The following is a 19131-nucleotide window of genomic DNA, read 5'->3' as shown; positions in this document are numbered from 1 at the left end:
ATCTCATAGGACTCCGTCCACACGCCTGGGTGAGCTCCGTGTGTACATGACCTTGGCCGGCATTTCTGGGTCCCTTCATTCTTCGAAAGTGCACCGCATCCCTTTATTTTTGTCATTGATATGCACTCCCCCCTTCCCCGTGAGTGACCGTCATGGGCTTCTGCGGCTATTGGGACACGTGTAGCGCAGAGAGCTCCCCTAGCTGGGCATCCGTGCACATCGGGAAGGGGTTTGTAGGACAGGTTTGTGCCTGTGGAACTGCCGGGCGAGGGGCATTCTCGTGGGACACGGGGCTGCCCTCACCAGTCCATCACGCAGAGTGTACGCCAACGTGCACCCCCCGCCCCCGAGCAGCCGCTTTCATACCTGGGTCGCTGCGACCTCCTGTAAGTAGCTTCCCCGGAAGGAACGCTGTCTCCTCTGGGCATTGTGCTGTGTCCACAACGTCACGCTGCCTTTAAGTCCTGGGCCAGCCGGACGGTGCGCCTCGGCCACCCCCCTCAGCCTCCTGGGGCTGGGGTCCTGGGTCACCAGGGAGGGGCAGCCCTTTCTCTGCTTCCAGAGCTTTGTCTCAGTGAGAGACTAAGTCAAAACAGGAAAGCCAGGTTTACAAATTGAAGATTTACAAATTCCTTTGCAGAAAAGCAACTTGTTTTAAAGTCCTCAGGGGCGCCTGGGGGCTCAGTCGGTTAAGCGTCCAGCTTCAGCTCAGGTCGTGATCTCGTGGTTGCGGTTCGTGGGTTCGAGCCCCGCGTCGGGCTCTGTGCTGACTGCTCGGAGCCTGGAGCTGCTTCAGATTCTGTGTCTCCCTCTCTCTCTGCCCACTTCCTGCTCGTGCTGTCTCTCTCTCTCTCATAAATAAATAAACTTAAAAAAAATAAAATTAAAGTCCTTGCCTTTGCTGAGCAGCTCACTGTACCTGGCATTCTGTTTATTTTCACTTTTAACTATTTCCTTGCCTCGCACAGCTCTGACTTCACAATCATTCCTCTTTTCCCCGAGTCTGAAGCATCTCGAATTCCACAGTGACCTGTCAGTAGACGGGGCCGTGTGATTCATCTGACAGCACTTTTATGTGGTGAGTAGTGATTTCTCAACATGAAGACTCCGGAGATTGACTTTGTTTCATAATTGAACACCGCATTTATAGAAACGATACGGACAATCAGACAGCTGTTTGCGGTGAGTCTGTGATCACGGGGACCTACGCCGGCCCAGTTCAGCAGCGCGGCTGTCCGCGTCTCAGTGCTTCGAGGGTGCGGCGTCTTCGGCCCGGCAGGGACCGAACGGCAGGCTCTGGTTTGGGAAAGTGATTCATCAGCGTGTCTGCTCCTGTGTGTGCCCTGCCCCGTCACCTCACGGGCAGGTGACCTCGGAGCCGCACGTCTCCGACGTCCGTGCCACGGGGCGCCTGTCACAGGACCATGTGTGGGTGCTGCTGACAGTGCGGTGCGGGCGGCCCTGGAAACCTCCCCGCTCCCGTTCCCCGCCACCGTGAGCCACATGCCCGCAAGGTGACATGTGACAGTGTGAGCCAGCGCAGGCCTCTCTGCCGAGCGGTGGAAAGTCCCGCCGGCAGCAGCAGCTGCGGCACCGAGGGCTCGCCGGCCTCAAAGCTGACAGCCCTGACGTTGCCCGTGGCTCTGTCATGCAGCCAGGCTGCTCGCTGCGTTCAAGGATTCTACTCGAAGCCACTTTTCTCTGAGTTACCTTGATCCTCAGCTATTTGCATATTGTTATGAGCTCAGGGCCAGAGCAAAGTACCTGCGTATGAATACGTCTGAGAGCCCAGGGTCTGGGCGCTCCCTCCGCCGGTGAGCCTCAGCCGTCTGGGCCGGACAGCAGCCCTGTCTCCGGCCGGGCCACCGAGACGGCCTCTTCCTGCAGAGCAGCCCCCAGGGCCGGGCCCGCCGCTGCTCCCCGGGGAAAATCCAGTCTCCCGAGCCTAGCAAAGCTTAGCAGAGCCTCTTCTCAACCTCACCAAAATAGCAAGTGAGGTCATCCACCCCACCCCTCCTCAACTGGGGGCGCGGCTTCCACTCACCGCGGGTTCCCAGACTGGTGAGTCAGACCCGAGGGCTCTGGTGATAGCTAAGGTGAGCAGGAGGGAGGCATGGCCTGTACTGTAGGGAGGGAGACGCTCTTCTCTCCGGGCGCTCACCCGCCATGTGACACGTGCCCGTCTGCCATCTACCCATCTATCAGGTGTGTGCCCGCTCACTCTCATTCTGCAACGCTTTCTCATCCCTCTATTTCTCTATCTATCTCTAGCTCGGATCTGTTTCTTTATCACCTATCTATCATCTCTCTCTCTCTCTACTATTCACTAATTCGATAAACATTCATAGGTTGGCTGAGCCATCACACAAGATGGTTTTGGGGGAAAAAACAATAAAAACAAAAACGAAAACAATGACAGCTGATTTGAGGGTCCACACAGCTGAATTTCTGCTTCTCTCCGCCACACCCCCAACTTCACATTCACCTTGTTGTTGTTGATTTTGTTTTGTTCTTTAGATTCTGGTTTTGCCTGATCGGAAAAGCACTCCATATAAGCAACTGGCTACGGCGGCTCTCCGCAGACGTGGGCACGGTTCTGTCTGCACCAGGAGGGCCTGCGGCTGACCCGCAGCTCCGACTAGCGGGAGAGGCCATCTTCATTCTGCGGTTATGGCTAAGGTTTATCGTATAAGGTTTTAAATTTTTAAAATCTTTTTTTATTTATTTTTGAGAGACAGAGAGAGACAGCATGAACTGGGGAGGGAGAGAGAGGGAGACCCAGAATCTGAGGCAGCTCCAGGCTCCGAGCTGTCAGCACGGAGCCCGACGTGGGGCTCGAGCCCACGAACCGTGAGATCATGACCTGAGCCGAAGCCGGACGCTTAACCAGGAGCCCCGGGTTATCTTATAATTGTCCCTGGGAAAGACAGCCCAGTGACGGGTCTTTCTCTTCCTGAAGCTTCTCTCCCTCCGCGTCTCCTTTTCTCTATCTGTGCCACCCCTGGACCAGTGTCACCAGCTACACTGCACTTCTTCCGCCTTGGGCCCTTCCGAGGCCTCCGGGGGCTGGAGTTCCAGCAGGGTCGCCGGCACGACCCGGAGGCTGACCGGGCGGGACACTGTGCGTAAGCATTTGCCTCCGTGCATGGCACACACTTAGCACTCGCCAAATACCACTTCCTCGTCCCTTGGATGTGGTAGGTGCCTGGTACATGATTTTTTAAATAAATGAATGAATAATAATTTCTAAAAAGCTCTCATATTTCATGTCTGAGAAATTCTGGATGAACTATTTTACACAGTTGAGCTCTCTCAAGGTCATACAATGGGCTGGATGCACTGGAATTCAACCTCCTTGTTCAGTGTGCGTTTGTAAATTTTTTTTTATATTCCCCCTGCTGGAATGCCTTATCTTTGTATTTGTCAAATTGAATTTAAATGAATGTTTAGGGGCACCTGGGTGGCTCAGCCAGTTAAGTGTCCAACTTTGGCTCAGGTCATGATCTCACAGTCTGTGGGTTCTGGCCCCGTGTCAGGCTCTGTGCTGACAGCTCGGAGCCTGGAGCTGCTTCAGATTCTGTGTCTCCCTCTCTCTCTGCCCCTCCCCAACTCACTCTCTCTCTCTCTCTCAAAAGTAAATAAACATTAAAAAATAAAGAAATAAATGTTTAAAAATGAACAGGAAAGGCAATCTGACAATGGGGAAGAGTGCACGTTTCTCTCTCCCTGAGTCACTTGGGAGTGAAACTCACGCACGGAGTCATGTTGAAGGTAAGGGCCCCTGCCCCACTGAATTCCGCGGCAAAGCAAGTGGGGGGGGGCCTCCGGAGGGGGTCTCAGGAGGAGGCAAGCTCACAATGCCGGGGTCCCAGACAAGAATGGCCGATGCAGGAAACACGTCCTGGGGACCGGGAGACACAAGACACCCTCTGAGCTCAGGTACTCTCTCGCTCCCTATTGTGCCGTGATGCCACTGTGGACCCCCCCCCACCTCTGAGGGCCTGCTCCCCCCCCGGCCATGCTCCCACATGCAGTGTAGACCGGCCTTGGGCTGGATCACCAGCGGCGCCTGAGGCCACCGTGCACTTGCTGCCTGGGAGAAGTGCGGACAGTGGCCTCTGACTGGCCTAGAATGAAACCTAAAGTGGGCTCCCATTTCCCACACGAGGAGAGAGTTTTGGAAGAAGGCAAAACAAACACCATCAGACGCGTACACAGAACATGAACCCAGAACGGAACAGTAGCTGTGGGGGGCCAGGGGTCAGGATTAGCAGCTGCACTGAGGAACAGAACAAATCCAGTGTGGACTGTGGCCAGTGTGGACTGCAGAGAAGTGTGGACCGTGGACGAGTATGGACCACAGACGAGTGTGGACCGCGGATGAGTTTGGACCACAGATGGGTGTAGACTGTGGACGAGTGTGGACCGTGGAGGAGTGTGGACCGTGGACGGGTATGGACCACGGATGAGTGTGGACCGGGGACGAGTGTTGACATGGACGAGTGTGGACCAGGGACGAGTGTGGACCACGGATGAGTGTGGACGTGGACGAGTGTGGACGTGGATGCATGTGGACCAGGGACGAGTGTGGACCACGGACAAGTGTTGACGTGGACGAGTGTGGACCGTGGATGAGTGTGGACATGGATGAGTGTGGATGTGGAGGAGTGTGGACTGTGGATGCGTGTGGACCGGGGACAAGTGTGGACCACGGACAAGTGTTGACGTGGACGAGTGTGGACCGCGGATGAGTGTGGACGTGGACGAGTGTGGACGTGGATGAGTGTGGACGTGGAGGAGTGTTGACGTGGACGAGTGTGGACCGGGGACGGGTGTGGACCGGGGACGGGTGTGGACGTGGACGAGTGTGGATGTGGACGAGTGTGGACGTGGACGAGTGTGGACATGGACGAGTGTGGACCGGGGATGAGTGTGGACCGGGGACGGGTGTGGACCGGGAACGGGTGTGGACCACGGATGAGTGTGGACCGGGGACGAGTGTGGACCGGGGACGAGTGTGGACCACGGACGAGTGTTGACATGGACGGGTATGGACCACGGATGAGTGTTGATGCGGACGAGTGTGGACCGCAGAGGAGTGCCCAGATTTTTTTCATAAAGTTTATTTATTTTGAGAGAGAGAGAGAGAGAGAGAGAGAGCACACGAGCACAAGCAGGGGAGGGGCACGAAGGGTCGGGAGCAGCGTCTGTGCCCTCAGCGCGGGGCCCGAGGTAGGGCTGGAACTCACGAACCATGAGACGAGGTAATCTGAGCCCAGGTCAAGAGTCAGACACCTAGCTGAGCCCCTCACGCGCCACCAACGCCCAGGTCCTTATGTTGCTTTGGGAGATAAATGATCTGGCGTGCTGTTGTACTAAGTAATAGCCAGGAAAAGAGGACAGTAAGTCCCACTGCTCAGAAATCCCTTCTGTCAGGGAGCAGCTCTCTCCCCGCAGAGGCAGGGACAGGGTGCAGCTGCACACGCACGCCAGCTCCTGACCCGGCCTGCCATGCCGGTGTGAGCCCATGCCTGGTCTACACAGAAAACCGTGAAATCAGTCTACCAAGAAAGCCTATTCTGTACGTGTGAAGTGGCAGCTTGCAGACACGTAGCTGGTCACGAAGCCGGGTTCGTGACACCAAGGGTCTCTTTGTCCCTGTCACGTGTGCAGGGCCTCACACTGGTTATGACTGGGGCTGGAGCCGGGCACCTGCACCACTCACACACGCTGTTCACACACGCTGTTCCCCGCTGAAGAACAGCGGCCGGAAGAGCTCATGACTCTTGTCATCTCCGCGTCCTGCTCTGAAGATCACAAACGGAAGGGCCGGTGGGCTCTCTGCCCTTGGCTTCAGCCTCGACAACACAGAGCATGAGGGGAATTCTGAAAAGTTCCAGCATTCCTGTTTGGATACATAAGGTGTGTGCCTGCTGCCGTTAATGTGTGGGGGAGGGGGAGGGGCGAGGGAAGCCTGTTTAGCGCGGGGCTCCCACTACTCAAGCTGGTGACATCCTCCATGGCCTCCCGCACTTGGAACCCGGGGCTGACAGGTTGGTGTTTTCCAGAAGCAGGGACTTCCCAAGGCCGGACTCCTCGCCCAGGAGACGTGAGGCTGCACCCGCGCACTGGGCGCGCCTGGAGCGCAGGGACTCCCCGCGGTCTGACTGCTCCGGGAGCAGGTGCCAGCGGCGCAGGGAGACGGCCCTCCCTCCCTCCTCGCGCTCCCTCATGCCCCACTGCCGGTCTCTGGCACCACACACTCCTCGCCCCCGCCTCTTCCCCGGTGTCCCGCCCATGCGCCAAAGCCCTGTCACACCTCCACCCCCCTTCCTTCCAGGCTGCTGTTCTTACGGCAGCCAGCAGCCGTGGTGTCCCCGAAGGGGACCGTGTCTTAGCTGGCTGATGGCACTCTTGTCCACAGTACTCTGTCACCTCCCCAGCTTGTCTCACGGGCACGGCCTCCTGGCCAGGATTTGCACGCACACTGAGCCCTGGGCCCCTCTGGCCCTTTGGGGCTCAGGCCTAATTTCTTTTGCCTGCCGAATTCTCATTGGCCAGGGCGCCTGTCACTCAGCATAGCCCCGCCCACCCGACTCTGGAACCTGTGCCAAAGCCTTTGATGCCCTATTTCCCAGGACATAGTGAACTCGCGTTCTTGAACTCACTTCCACACTTTCCACACGCTCTGCCGCTCGACCCCCATTTACCCTTCGATCTAGTTGACGCAGGGTGTTCCCGCGGTGCCAGGTGAGTGAGCCTGAGTGCAGACCTGCGGCTGGCATGGCGGGGAGCAGGTGCACCTCGGGGAGCAGGCGCACACAGGACAGCGGGCTGCTTGCTCTGCCCGCCCATGGAGGTGTGAGGCCCACAGCGCGACGCCAGGGAGTATCCGGGTCACAGCTCGGCCTCCTCCTCCACAGCCGCTTTCAGAAGTGCTCTTCGTCTCTATTTTTAATGTTTATTTATTTATTTTTGAGAGAGAGAGAGAATGAGTAGGGGAGGGGCAGAGAGAGGGAGACACAGAATCTGAAGCAGGGTCCAGGCTCTGAGCTGTCAGCACAGAGCCCGATGCAGGGCTCAAACTCAAGAGCCCTGAGATCATGACCTGAGCTGAAGTTGGACACTGAACCAACTGAGCCACCCAGGAGTCCCCAAGTTGTGTGTTTTTGAATTAAAATTTCTATCGGTCTAAAACATGCTTCTGGAAAATATGTTTTTGTTTTTGTTTTGTGATAGTTTACCGAGTGAAGCAAAGACTTTATTTCGTAAAAGCAGATAACACCAAAGTACTATGTAGTGTCCATAGTCATTGCAAAAATAAGTACTTTTTAAAAATTTTGTATGTTTTTTATTTATTTTTGGGAGACAGAGACAGCACGAGCAGGAGAGGAACAGAGAGAGAGGGAGACACAGAATCTGAAGCAGGCTCCAGGCCCTGAGCTGTCAGCACAGAGCCTGATGCGGGGCTCGAACTCATGGCTGGCAAGATCATGGCCCGAGCCGAAGGCCCTAGGACACGTAAGGGCCTGAGCCCCTGGGCGCCCCTGGACTGCTCTTAGTCTTGACCTGAGAACTGAGGGGCCACGCTGGCTTGTCTTTCTTTAAAGAGCCGACGTTTTGGGAGGAGGCAGCTGAGTATCATCGCCACACATCTTGTTCAGATGCGTCTTCCCTCCTCTCGCTGCCCGGCCCCTTCCTGCCCCTCTCCTCCCAGACTCTACCCAGTGCCAGCTGAGGCTGGCATCTTCAAGACTCACCGCTAACCGGGGTGGTTAACAGGGCACCAGGCGCCTGCATAGACCCGGGGCGCTGGGTGCACCTGTGCCAAACGGCCTCCTCGCGGGTCTGAGGCCAGGGCACCAGGCACAGGCGGCCTTCGCCAACGCGGTATTATCAAGTTCAAGGCTCCCAAGAGGCCAGCTCTTAACTGCTCTCTGCACAAACAGAAATACTAATTCTGTGACGCGATCGAACGTCAGCTCCCTAGGTGGTAATCCCATTGTATCAAATCAACACCCCGCAAGCCTTGCACGCTCACGGTGGTACGTGTCCGTTGAGTCTCGTTTCTGAAAAGTAGCTAAAACTTCCCTCACGTCATGTTTGGCGGCTTGGATGAAGAACAGCACGGCCAGGACCTCAGTTCCGCCATCTTAAGGTCTCAAACGCCGCCTTCCTTCCCAACAGGAGGCTTTGAATTGCCGCCGTGCGTGCCTGGTTCTAACAACTGTCCTCTAACGACCCTTACTCTCTCCACGAAGGCGGCCCCTGAGAAGGCCGGACGTGCCTGTGACGTGCGCGCCAGCACGTGGAGATCGCCCCCACGTGCCAGCCCCCCACCAGCACCCAGGGTGGGAAGTGCGTCCTCCAAAGAGGGGGCCCCGAGCTGAGGCCGCTCTCGGAGTCGCAGGCGGGAGTCTGAGCGCACAGCTGGCTTCTGGAGCTAAGTCTGCCTCCTGAGCAGTGGGGGTGCCCTGGGGAACCCCACGGCCAAGTAAACCTCCGACCAGCCCCCGCCCCCGGCTGGCAGCATGCATGTCAGACAAAGTCAGGGGGTTTCAAGACCAGCCTGTGGAACTTTTTATTTTCATGTTTAAGGTCCTCTGACAAAGAGAGCGTTTTAATTTATCCACAGCAAAAGGACAAGTTCACTGTGTGTTGAAAGGAGACACAGGTTTCCTGAGATTTTAGTCAGGTGATTCTTTAGCATACGGAACCCGGGCTCCCCCAGGACTATGACGCCCAGGGGAGAAGCTGACTCACAGAGCTTAATCCAAGTGTGAGCCGAGGCGTCCATCTGCCGTGGAGGAAGACGGCCCTGCCCACGAAACCGTGAGCCCCTCGGCCTGGGGCCACAGGCCCTTTCCTCTGGGCCTCCCCCTCCTGACCTACGAAGTGAGGGCGGCAGCCCAGGAGGGTGACCTCCCCGCCGTGGCCAGGAAGGGGCATGGGGTCTGGCTAGCCTGCCTGCAGGGAGCCCCCAGACATGATTCCAGACTGATCTGTGCCACACAGAAGGCACATGCGTGCTTGAAGACAAAGTCTTCCTTGAAGATGACCACTTGCCCGCTGTCTGAATCTGGGTGCCAGACTCTAGGTGAGGGGACAGTCAGTGTTACTTGAGGGGGTCCCCTACTCATGCAGAGGGAGCCCGGGGGCTGGGCACGCTCAAGCAACATTGCAGCCTGCGGCGGGCGCTGATTGGCAGTGGGCACTGGGGGCGGGGGCCTCGACAACAGCACCAGCGCCCGTGGGGCCGGTGCCCCGTGAAAGCCGTTGCGAGCCCGGCTGCGGCACGAGCAGACGCGGCAAGGGAGCCCCGCTGACCCTTCCCGGGGTTTTCCTGAGGACGCGCTAGCGTCACTACATCCCAGTCTCTTGGCAGCTGGGGCAGACCTTTATCTGGGTCTGCTGTGACCGGAAGGGCAGGGCCGGGCCGGAGGGGGTTTTGCAAAGACCCTGCACAGGAGGGCAAGGGTCAATCTGGGGACCAGCGCCCTCCTTCCCTCCCCAGGGACTGGACTGTGTGCGCTACCCTGCCCAGCCCGTTTCCCGATCTCCAAAAATGGCGGTAACAGTAGTTCCCACTCAAACATTCTCTTACCGGACGATGCGTAAGTAAAAAGCAATGTTGGTTCAAGAGCAGTACGTGAGCATGCTGTTGTGTCTTAGAGCCAGCAGCTCGGCTCCTGCACAGAGCGTTCCCACACCAGGCTCAGGGGACGCAGGACACGTGGGGCAGACGCCCTGGAGTCATGCGCACACGCACAGACAGACGGTGCGGCCTGGGAGACGGCAGGTCTCACCCAGACCTAGACCACTGAGAAGCACACCGCTACGCCTCGTGAGCGTGATTATAGGCGAATGACCCTCCCTTCGGATTGCCCGCCGCTACTGCGCCGCAGCGACGGTGCCGACATATTTCCAATTTTCCACACAGAGACGTTAATGCAGTGAAACGCAAGCAAAGGGACAACACGGTAGAGACCAACGGCGCCCGTGGCCTCTCACAGGTGTGGCATCTGTCCCTGTGGAAGGCGAGCTCTTCCTGCTCCGAGGGGACGCCAGCTGGACCCGCCCACCGTCCACACCTGGCGCGAACGGCAGCTCCCGGCTCAGTCTTTACTTGCTCCTGACTCTGCTCTGCTCACGGCTGTCGTGGGCCAAAGACCCTGTCCCCCAGTCTTCCAGGGGGCTGGCTCGGCCGCCCAGTCTGCAGCCAAACCGCTAAAGTCACAGTCAGAGGAGCGTCACTGAGGGAGGGGGCTGGGTAGCCAGCTAATGGAGCCGAGAGGGGCCTCCCCAGGCCCGGGGGGGGGGGGGGGGGGGGGGGGGGGGGGGGGGGGGCCCTGCTGCTGGGGGCCTGCGCTCCCCGCCCTTGGGGACCCTGCTGCTGGGGGCCCTGTCTCCCCGCCCTCGGGGGGCCCTGCTGCTGGGGGCCTGCTCTCCCCGCCCCTGTGGGGCCCTGCTGCTGGGGGCCCCATCTCCCCGCCCTTGGAGGCCCTGCTGCTGGGGGCCTGCTCTCCCTGCCCTTGGGGGGCCTGCTGCTGGGGGCCCTGTCTCCCTGCCCTTGGGGGAGCTGGTGCTCACTTCGCTTCTGAGTTTTTCTTTTTCATCCTTCCTTCCTCCATCCTGTCCCCACTTCACTGTCCATTCTTCTTTATCTCTCACTCTATTAACTAATCACTTTATTAAACAAAATGTAAATTTAGCTCCTGACATATTTCTTGAGGAACATGTTTTCTTCCCTGCTCTACGAACTGACTGTATTATACAGACTTATATTTCCAAGTGTACGTGCAGGTAGAAAAGATGCAATAAATCCCCAGATGACAACAACGATTATTTCCAGATGGAGAGATTCAGGGTCTTTTCGCTTTTTACCCTTTACTTATTATTACTTTGTAATCGTATACAATATATTGTTATAGCAATAAAAACAAAATGTATGTATCTAAACCCTGTGTATGTCTCCAAACAAAATAAGAAAAAAAAGGGTGTGCAGCTCCTTCCATATGACCTTGAATTACGTTTTTTGAAAGTGAGGTTTGGTGCCCTTGGACATGAGTTTCCCCTACGTGGGTGGCGGCCTTTCTCCCTGCAGAGGGAGACGGGGAGGGAGGCCTCGCGGCCACGGGCGCATCTCTGCAGCTGCGGCGGCAAGCGTGTTTCTGTCCCTCCCTTGTCGCGGACTTGGAGAAAGCCTCACTATTTTGACACCTGAGACATTTAGGGCTGTCCAGAACCAGGACCGGAATGAGGTCGCGATTCTCCACGCCCAGGTCTGCGCCCTGTCGCGAGGCCCCACGGCTGCGCGTGTCCGGGGAGACCCGGGGTGGCGGCGGAGGGGGAGAGAGGCAGAGACGGACCGTCAGTGTGATCTGGGATGGTGTCACTGCCTCATGTGTGTGGCTGGAATGCTGCACGGAAGTTCTAGATCCTGAATGTCGCACCTCAGCGCCACGCGGCAAAGTTACAGGCTCCCGGGTGCCGCGAGGGACGTTTCTCGGCCAAGTTTGAACTGATCCCTTGTCCCGTCCTGCTGTGGCCAGGGGACGGGAAAGGTGGTCTTAAAAGGGACTTCTAAATACATGTGGACTTCTTGTAAAATACGTCTCTTTGGAGAACAGACAGGTAAGGAGAAGCCTGAGGAAGGACGGGGCTCCCTCCCCGCGCCCGCCGCTGGGCCGCCTCGGGGCTCCCGCACCTGCTGGGGCGCGTGCCACGCCCTTCTGTCTTACGCCCTCGCGGCCCAGTGCAATGGCCAATGGGAAGACAGCAGGAAGTGTTGTAGGAAACAATGCAGCTGTAGAGGCTTTCGTCACCGAGTAACTGGAAAACCGGTGCACTGGGGAGGCTTGAGGTGGGCCAAGTTCTCCCACAGAGAATGGCACCGGTGCAGGGAACCGACCTTCTTCTCCCGAGAGGCCGCGCCCCGCTCAAGGCCTGACCGGGAGCAGAGACCAGCAAGTATGCACGAGAGGGACGGACAGGCACAGCCTACGTTCTCCGTGGTCCCAGCGTCATTACCACTGCTGACGGGTAACCAGTCATGGTCAGTGCTCTTCCCAGAGCCTCCCGCCTCCTCAGCATGAACCACACATTTTTGCTGCACTCGATGGAGAAGACCAGAGGCTTCTGCAGTAAGAAAACGCCCTGGCCTAATGCCTCTCCTGTGCCTGCTGCTTTCTGAGAGCCGGGTGTCACGAAGACCTTGTCTAGAGCAGCAGAGGGCATGTGGCGGCGCTCAGCAGACCCCCACCTATGGGGGTGATGCGCTCGGGTACCTGATGGGGCCCATTCAGCAGCACCCGCCACCCTGGGGCAAGTCTGGGGGGAGGCTCCGGGACCCCCGGACAGATCGGCCCTGAGAACCGGCATGCGGGGGGCAGCGTCAGAGGGCCTCGGCGCCTCGGAGGCTGGTCTGGTGGGTGGGTGAGTGGGCACGGACTCGATCACAGTGGAAGGGCGGCGTGGGTGGGGAGGGTTCACGGCCGCACACCCGAGGACCCGAGGACAGAGCTGGGGCTTGGCAGGGGCGAGAGGAGAAGGTGTCTCCTCCGCGAAGACACTGCTCGGGAAAGGCACCTGCCCACGAGGGAGACACACACACGGGCGTGTGCCGGCCAAGAAGTGCATCCGCACCGCAGCAGGGGGCGTGGGGGGGCTGGGAGCACAGAGCGAGCCTCGCACCCCTGCGGGGCACAGACCCGGGGCTGCCGTCGTCAAGTTGGAACAAAAGGAAGAGACAGACGTTGAGGTCCAGGAACTGGAATGGTGTCAGGTAGACATGCACTATCACAGGTCCCTGAACAAGTGTGCGAATCCAGCTTGGCAGGCGGGTCCTGTTTTAAAAGCCCTGAGCCGACAGGGTTCTAAGACATTCCTGGTGAATTCTTTGGCAAATGGAACAATTCTTTTGTAAAATGAATAACCGCGACACAAACTTATCTTTGTGAAATTTGCTTAAATCTGACCAGAGTCTCACACGGCATATTTCTTCATTGGGACAGCGGGGTTTAGCCCCCGCCCCGGGGGAGAGAGACAGAGGAAGCAGATTCTGTGATTTCTTCTCAAGCCGGCGTGGACACGCGTGGGCTGGCACAAGCTTGCCGGCAGCCAGGTGCATGTACGCGGAGAGCGGGCACTTGGCCTGGCGCTCGCCAGCCCTGCTTCAAACAGACCCCGGCTCAGGGTGGGGGAGTCCCGGCTCGCCGCCCAGGGCGGTCAGGCTGGTTTCTGCTCACAGGACCATCAGGTCGGTGAGGAGGACGGGCTCCTTCTGGTCTGATGAGCCACACGTCATCTCTGCGACGGCCCACGGACTTAGCGCAGGTGCCTCGGATCCGGGGGGCCGCCAGCAGCAGCCGGGCAGACCCGCGCCGGCGTCCTGACGCCGCACCACACATCTCAGTGTATGAAACAGCCATGACTCTCCAATTAGTCTCCAGTGAAAGAATGCGCGCATCACAGAAAAATAGTCCTCCTAATTGGCAACCTTGTTAGCAGCTGTTTCAGCAGAAGGCTACATGCAAGATGGCTACCCTGACAGACTGGGGTTTTTGAATGGCTACATTTTAGACACACCCCCACAGCAATTAAATGGTCTCCATAATAAAATACAGAATCTTTGAGATTATAATTTCAAATATGTTTCTATTTGTGAGGATGTGTTTAGACCACAGGAAGACATCCAAGTGCCTCTGAAGATGTTTACTTATCAAACTACCTACAGATCCTTCCATGGAGAGTCTCAGTCTGGAAAACGCCGCCTTGGTGTGCTGCCCTCTTCGCTGGAGAAGGACAGGGTCCCAGAGCCATCAGTGTCCTTCGGATTTTTGCTTGAAACATTTGCAAAATTAAATAGAAAATGTTTGCAAAACTCTTGGTTGACGGACACCCAAGAAGGCGTAAAGAACGCCCTCATAAACAAAACAGGAATGGGGGCCCACCTTCCGGCACCTTCTCACCCCATCACCCACTACGTTCTTATGGCATTCTGTACGGTGCGCAGGACCGCTCACGTGCCCACATTGTGGATGAGGAAACTGCAAATCGAAGTCAAGCATCTTGAGGCTTGGTTATTCGTAATGAGGCTGGGGGCTCCTGGGCGAGGGGCGGCGTGCGCCATGACAGGTGTGAGGAGCCCCTTTTGCCTCTCAGGCCGCAGCCCCAGGGTCATCCCAGGGCAGGTTTGGCAAAGAAGAAAAGTGACAGAAAGGCAGAGTGACTGCAGAAGAAATGGTCTTTGGCGAGAACTGGTGCTCCCGAGGTCAGCCGGGCACTGCCCCATGCCCCACGCCCTGCTTGCTGTGACCTCTCACCAAGCGGACCGTCTGGGAGAGAGGACGCGCCCGCATCCTCATTTCGAGTCGTTGGTAGATGACGACGTAGAGGAGAAACCGACTTGCCCGTGAGGCACTACGCACGTGCCGTGTCGGTCGACGCCGTGACCCGTCCAGTGCGGTCAGCACCGAAGCGGTCAGACACGTGACCAAGCATGGCCCCTGCCTTACAGCTGGGGATGGGTCTGCATGTTAGGAACACCACCAGCAAGGCACACTGCTGCACCCAGAGCGCTTTTTGCGATTTAGGCCCACACGGTGGAAAGGACCTAGAACAGAGCCAAGGCCAGAAGGGGGCAGGGACCACAGCGGAAGGTGTGCAGACCACACCCAGGGAGGCACGGGGCTGGGGCGCAGCACCCCTGCAGCCACCCTCACGCCTTCTGCTGAGCCCCTGCTGGGACTTGGAGGAGGAGTCCACAGTCTGAGCCCTGGACCCGGCCCCTGACCCGCCCAGAGCGTTCTGGCCGCCCCACTGCTGGGGCCCTCTCTTCAGGAGGAGAAAGGTGGATTTGGTTTTGAGGCTCAGCAATGTCTAAGCCAGGAATTCACAGTGTGACATCAGGTGAGACACTGGGCAGAGGGGCCCAGGGGGGCTCAGGCGGTTGAGCGTCCAACTCTTGGTCAGGTCATGATCTCATGGTTCATGGGATGGAGCCCCATGTCAGGCTCTGCACTGACAGTGTGGAGCCTCCTTTGGAATTCTCTCTCTCTCTCTCTCTCTCTGCCCTTCTTTCACTCTCTGTCATTCTTAAAATAAATAAAGTTTAAGGAAAAAACCACCAGGTAGGCTGACCGCACCCACTGCCTTCCTGGGACGCACAGAACACCCCCCAGCTATGGGCATCGCGGAGCCCCTCTGCCCACGTTCCCATGTTACAGGTCTTTGTGAATCTTGTACAAAGTAAATTCTTAAATCCGTGCCTGGGAGATGGTGCTAAAAGTTTTAGCATTGGATAATTACAGTCATGTCAAGAAGAAAGTCCCAAGCAAACTACAAATTAGAGTTCACCATCCCAAATGTCTTCAGTCGACTTCCTGCCTTCCAACATTGCAGAAACTGACATAAGATCTAGAACACTAGCGAGCACAAACATAGCAACTACTCATTCTCATAAGGTTGGATGCCCTTAGGTTTACATTTTTATTGTTTATTTCTTGAGAGAGAGAGCGAGAGCAGGCTCTGCGCCATCAACACAGAGCCCAATGTGGGGCTTGAACTCACGAACCCTGAGATCATGACCTGAGCTTAACCCACTGATCCCCCTGCGTGCTCCAGATGCCCGAAGGGTTTTAAGGATCAGGCTGAGGCTCAGAAAGAAGTATTCCAACTGCTAACAATTTATTCTATACATTTATGAATTCATGGAGAAACTGCTAAATGCCACCACTTTCTGGGTGTAAACAGACATGGACGTTGCACCCAAATCCCGAAACACCCAGTGGGGATGTAGATTCAGTTAAGGTCTACACAAAACGGTTGCATAAAAGAAAATGAGAATTTAGCTTTGAACCCCAATGTCACCTTCTAACGTGATAAAAGTGTCTCTTTTAAGACACACCGTGGATGAATGGTCGCAGAGCGTGCAGAGAAGCAGGGCCTGTGGAAGGCGGAGCCACCCCCCCGAGATGCCCAGACGTGCTCTCCCAACCTGGGTCCTGCTCACTTACTTAGCATGTGATTCAGTTAAGGATCTGGAGAAGGATTTTTCTGGATCAGCTGCTGGGGCCAATGTGATCGCAGGGGTGTTTACAAGAGAAGGAAGGAGGCAGGAGGGCCAGAGTCTGAGAGGTGAGAGGAGACTGGGCTAGGAAGGTGGGGGAGGGGTGGGCAGGAGCCCAGGACTGCAGGTGCCTCTAGGAGCCGGAAACTCAAAGGACCGGTTGTCTGATGGACCCTCCCAGAGGCGCCAGCCCCGCAGACAGCGAGTGTAGCCAGTGAGACGCCGCACCCACGCCCACGGAACTGAAGGGTAGTAACTGGGTCCTGTTTTAGCCAACATGATTGGGATCCTTGGGCACAGAAGCCGTAGGAAGCAGACAGGGCCCTGGACTTCTCGGGTACCCTGTCTAACTTCAGCCGCCCGAGCACACCGGTTTGTGTTTGCGCGACTTGGAGCAGAGAAAGGAAGAGCGCTGACAGCGATCATTAACCCAGCAGGTCCCAGGAAGCACACGCACAGAGCCCACAGAGCAGGACGTCAGGTGCCAGGAAGGCAGTGATGGCTTCCCCTTGGGAGGAGGGCCCCCCAGGGCTCACGGACGCCTCTGCCTCCGGGTCGCCCTTCCTGAGGCCGGTGCGCGCGGCGCCGGGGCTGCACCTGCAGGCCGGGGCACCTCGGGCTCCCGTCCCTCAGCGCCCGCCGGCGCTGGGGGAAGCGGTCTCCTGGCCGCGCGCCCTGTTTGCTCGCGTCAGTGGAGAGTTATCGTTTGTGTGACGGATCCCACAGTGCCGAGTGGAGAGGGCCCGTGCGACCGCACCAGCGCCGTTCGGCGAGGCCCGGCTGGACTGGTACAGCTTGTAAATCCCAACTTACCGCTGCAGGGGCATGCTGTTAAATTTTATTGACCACTTATTAGAGCCAAAGTAGCTAAACATTTGCAATGAAATTGCACCCCAAGTACTTTTTAAGGATAAGGTGGGGCAGCGATGGCTGTCCTGAGTTCCAGACCCACCCGTGGACAGAACTTTGCTCACGGGATTCCAGAAGCTTCTTACGGCAGTTGGATTGTGCACAGAACCTCCACAAAGCCACCTGAGTAACTTATCCTTAGCAAGTCTCTACCACACACAGTGCAAAAATACGAAGAAAAATTTGAATCATGGCATTATTTATAATTGAAGAAAATTGAAAAAAAAAAACCCTGATGTTTAAAATTAGAAAACAGGTCGGCTCTGGTAACTGTACTAAATAAAATGTTTTGCAGCCTCTTAAAGGAATGTTTACGCAGGGCTTTACCCTGACGAGAAGGAGACCCAGCGGAAGGGAAGTGTGGAGACCTAGGAAATATCAACAGTCACGAGGCGCTGTTACCTCTAATTGTGGGAGGTAACTTTTATTTTTCTCCTAGTTTTCTTTATTTTCTCTAATTTGCTTATAGTGAGCTTACATTCCTTTTGTCATCAAAGAAATCGCCACGTAAGAGACGCTCAGACGCACTGGGATAGACCATCTGATGTGTTTCAGGCCCCTCCTCCCTCCGCCCTGTGTAATGGCTCTTGTTTCTGGCATCCTTCCAGAAGCTCTTTCTGGGTCTCTCCCACCAGCACATGGTGGAGTCCCCCCAATGCCTCCGACCTCGGGGGATGCCGGCCTCCGGCTGGGCCCCACCGCACCTCACAGGCACCCTGACTTGTCTTCCAGAAGGTGCAGCTCGTGTAAGGAGTGCATTTAGGAGTCTGGACACTGAAGGGGGTGTAAGTCAGAGAAGCAAACGCACTGTGTCCTCTTCAACGCCGGATGCTCTGCATCGCTGGATTACCCGAAGCTGCTCTAAGAGGGACCCAACCGTGAAAGTCATCTCCGAGGGTCTGAAAGCCGTCATGTACCCATTTCGAAGAAAGTCTCATTCTCACAGCGAACTTACCCATGACTAATACAAGAGCTGCTTTTGAGCATTGAGTGAGTTCCAGGTTAAGTTAGTAAGAAAGAAATCTTCCTAACGCAATGTGATCATAGTAGGCACTCAATGGAACAAAATACGAAGAGATTTGTCTGAAGTTCCCCCAAAGTCATCCAAGGGCAAAGCGTACACGGGAAGCCAGCCCTTCCTGTCAGCACTTTATTCCTGGATCAGGTGCTCCAGTGCCAGGGAGGAAGACAGACACCCAGCGCCCCGATGCCTCAGTTCATCTTTCTGGCTTCCTCTCTCACACTCTGTGCCCAAAGAGTGACGAGGGCGCTTTGGTCCCCACATGGCCCGTGCTGTGTTGCAGGTTCCCGCTGAGGGTTCACCCCGCCCGTGGCCTCTTTCTGGAACCCAGTGATCTCTCCATCATCCAACCTCCCTGCCCTTGCTCAGCCGCTCGTGTGGCCCCGGGAAGGGTTGGCGCCGTCATTTAGCTCTGAGGATGCACACCTTGTGCGTCCTGGTTCGGAGCGCCGGGGACGGGGGCATAGCTCCACACCAGGTCAGCGTGCAAACCACTCCTGCAACCTCAGCGCTTCTCCTGTGAGGCTGAAAGCGGATGCGGAACTTCTCACCTGTGAGAACGTGCATGCAGGGCAGGCACTCTGCGGAGCCCCGATGGCAGAGAGAGAAGGAGGGTTGGGAGCTGAGGGCGGCCTTCTCTGGGCCCAGGGGGAGTCCCTCTTCCTTCTGCTCAGCCTCCAGGAGGCTTCCTGGGTGAGCTCTGCGCAGCACCCCATCCCTTCCAAAATCCCTTCCCTCTTTCCTCTTCCTCTATCTGAATCTTTCCAGAACATCCTGTTGTGTGTGTATGTAGATAGACAGATGCCAGATCATTCTGTCCCCCAGGTCAAAATTCTTAAGGCTCAAATCATAAATCCCCATTTACATGTACAAAGAGATGACTTAAACAGTCTTAAGAAAGAAAAATATTTAAACCAAATTCCCCAAATCCCCGTGCCTTACTTTAGAAGGTGACTTTTTCTGCAAAATTTTGGAGTCAATGCAAGAGAAACATATAAAAATAACTGAGCTCGTGCTGTTAAGGAGCCTCTGGAAGAAGGAAAGAGAGACAGCGCCAGCGGGGGGGCGCGGCGGCCCCGGCCCAGGCCGGTGCGGCGGAGCCCAGGCTGGGGGCAGCTGCAGAGCTGGGCTG

The 19131-nt window shown here is 56.7% G+C and overlaps 1 protein-coding gene and 1 long non-coding RNA gene across 2 annotated transcripts in view; one reads left to right on the top strand and one right to left on the bottom strand.

Annotated features, from left to right (window-relative positions):
- MYT1L (myelin transcription factor 1 like) overlaps nt 1–19131 on the bottom strand; it is a 402906-nt gene that overhangs the window by 315360 nt on the left and 68415 nt on the right. The gene's annotated exons all lie outside the window — the stretch shown is intronic.
- Nucleotides 17153–17968, top strand: LOC115290361. Its single transcript, XR_003908064.1, has 2 exons — nt 17153–17395; nt 17711–17968. It is a non-coding gene; the product is annotated as an uncharacterized LOC115290361 (long non-coding RNA).

This window comes from Suricata suricatta, chromosome 4 (assembly GCF_006229205.1).
Source record: "Suricata suricatta isolate VVHF042 chromosome 4, meerkat_22Aug2017_6uvM2_HiC, whole genome shotgun sequence".
Taxonomy (NCBI): domain Eukaryota; kingdom Metazoa; phylum Chordata; class Mammalia; order Carnivora; family Herpestidae; genus Suricata; species Suricata suricatta.
Note: the sequence above shows the minus strand (reverse complement) of the source record. Positions and strands in the feature narration are given on the sequence as shown.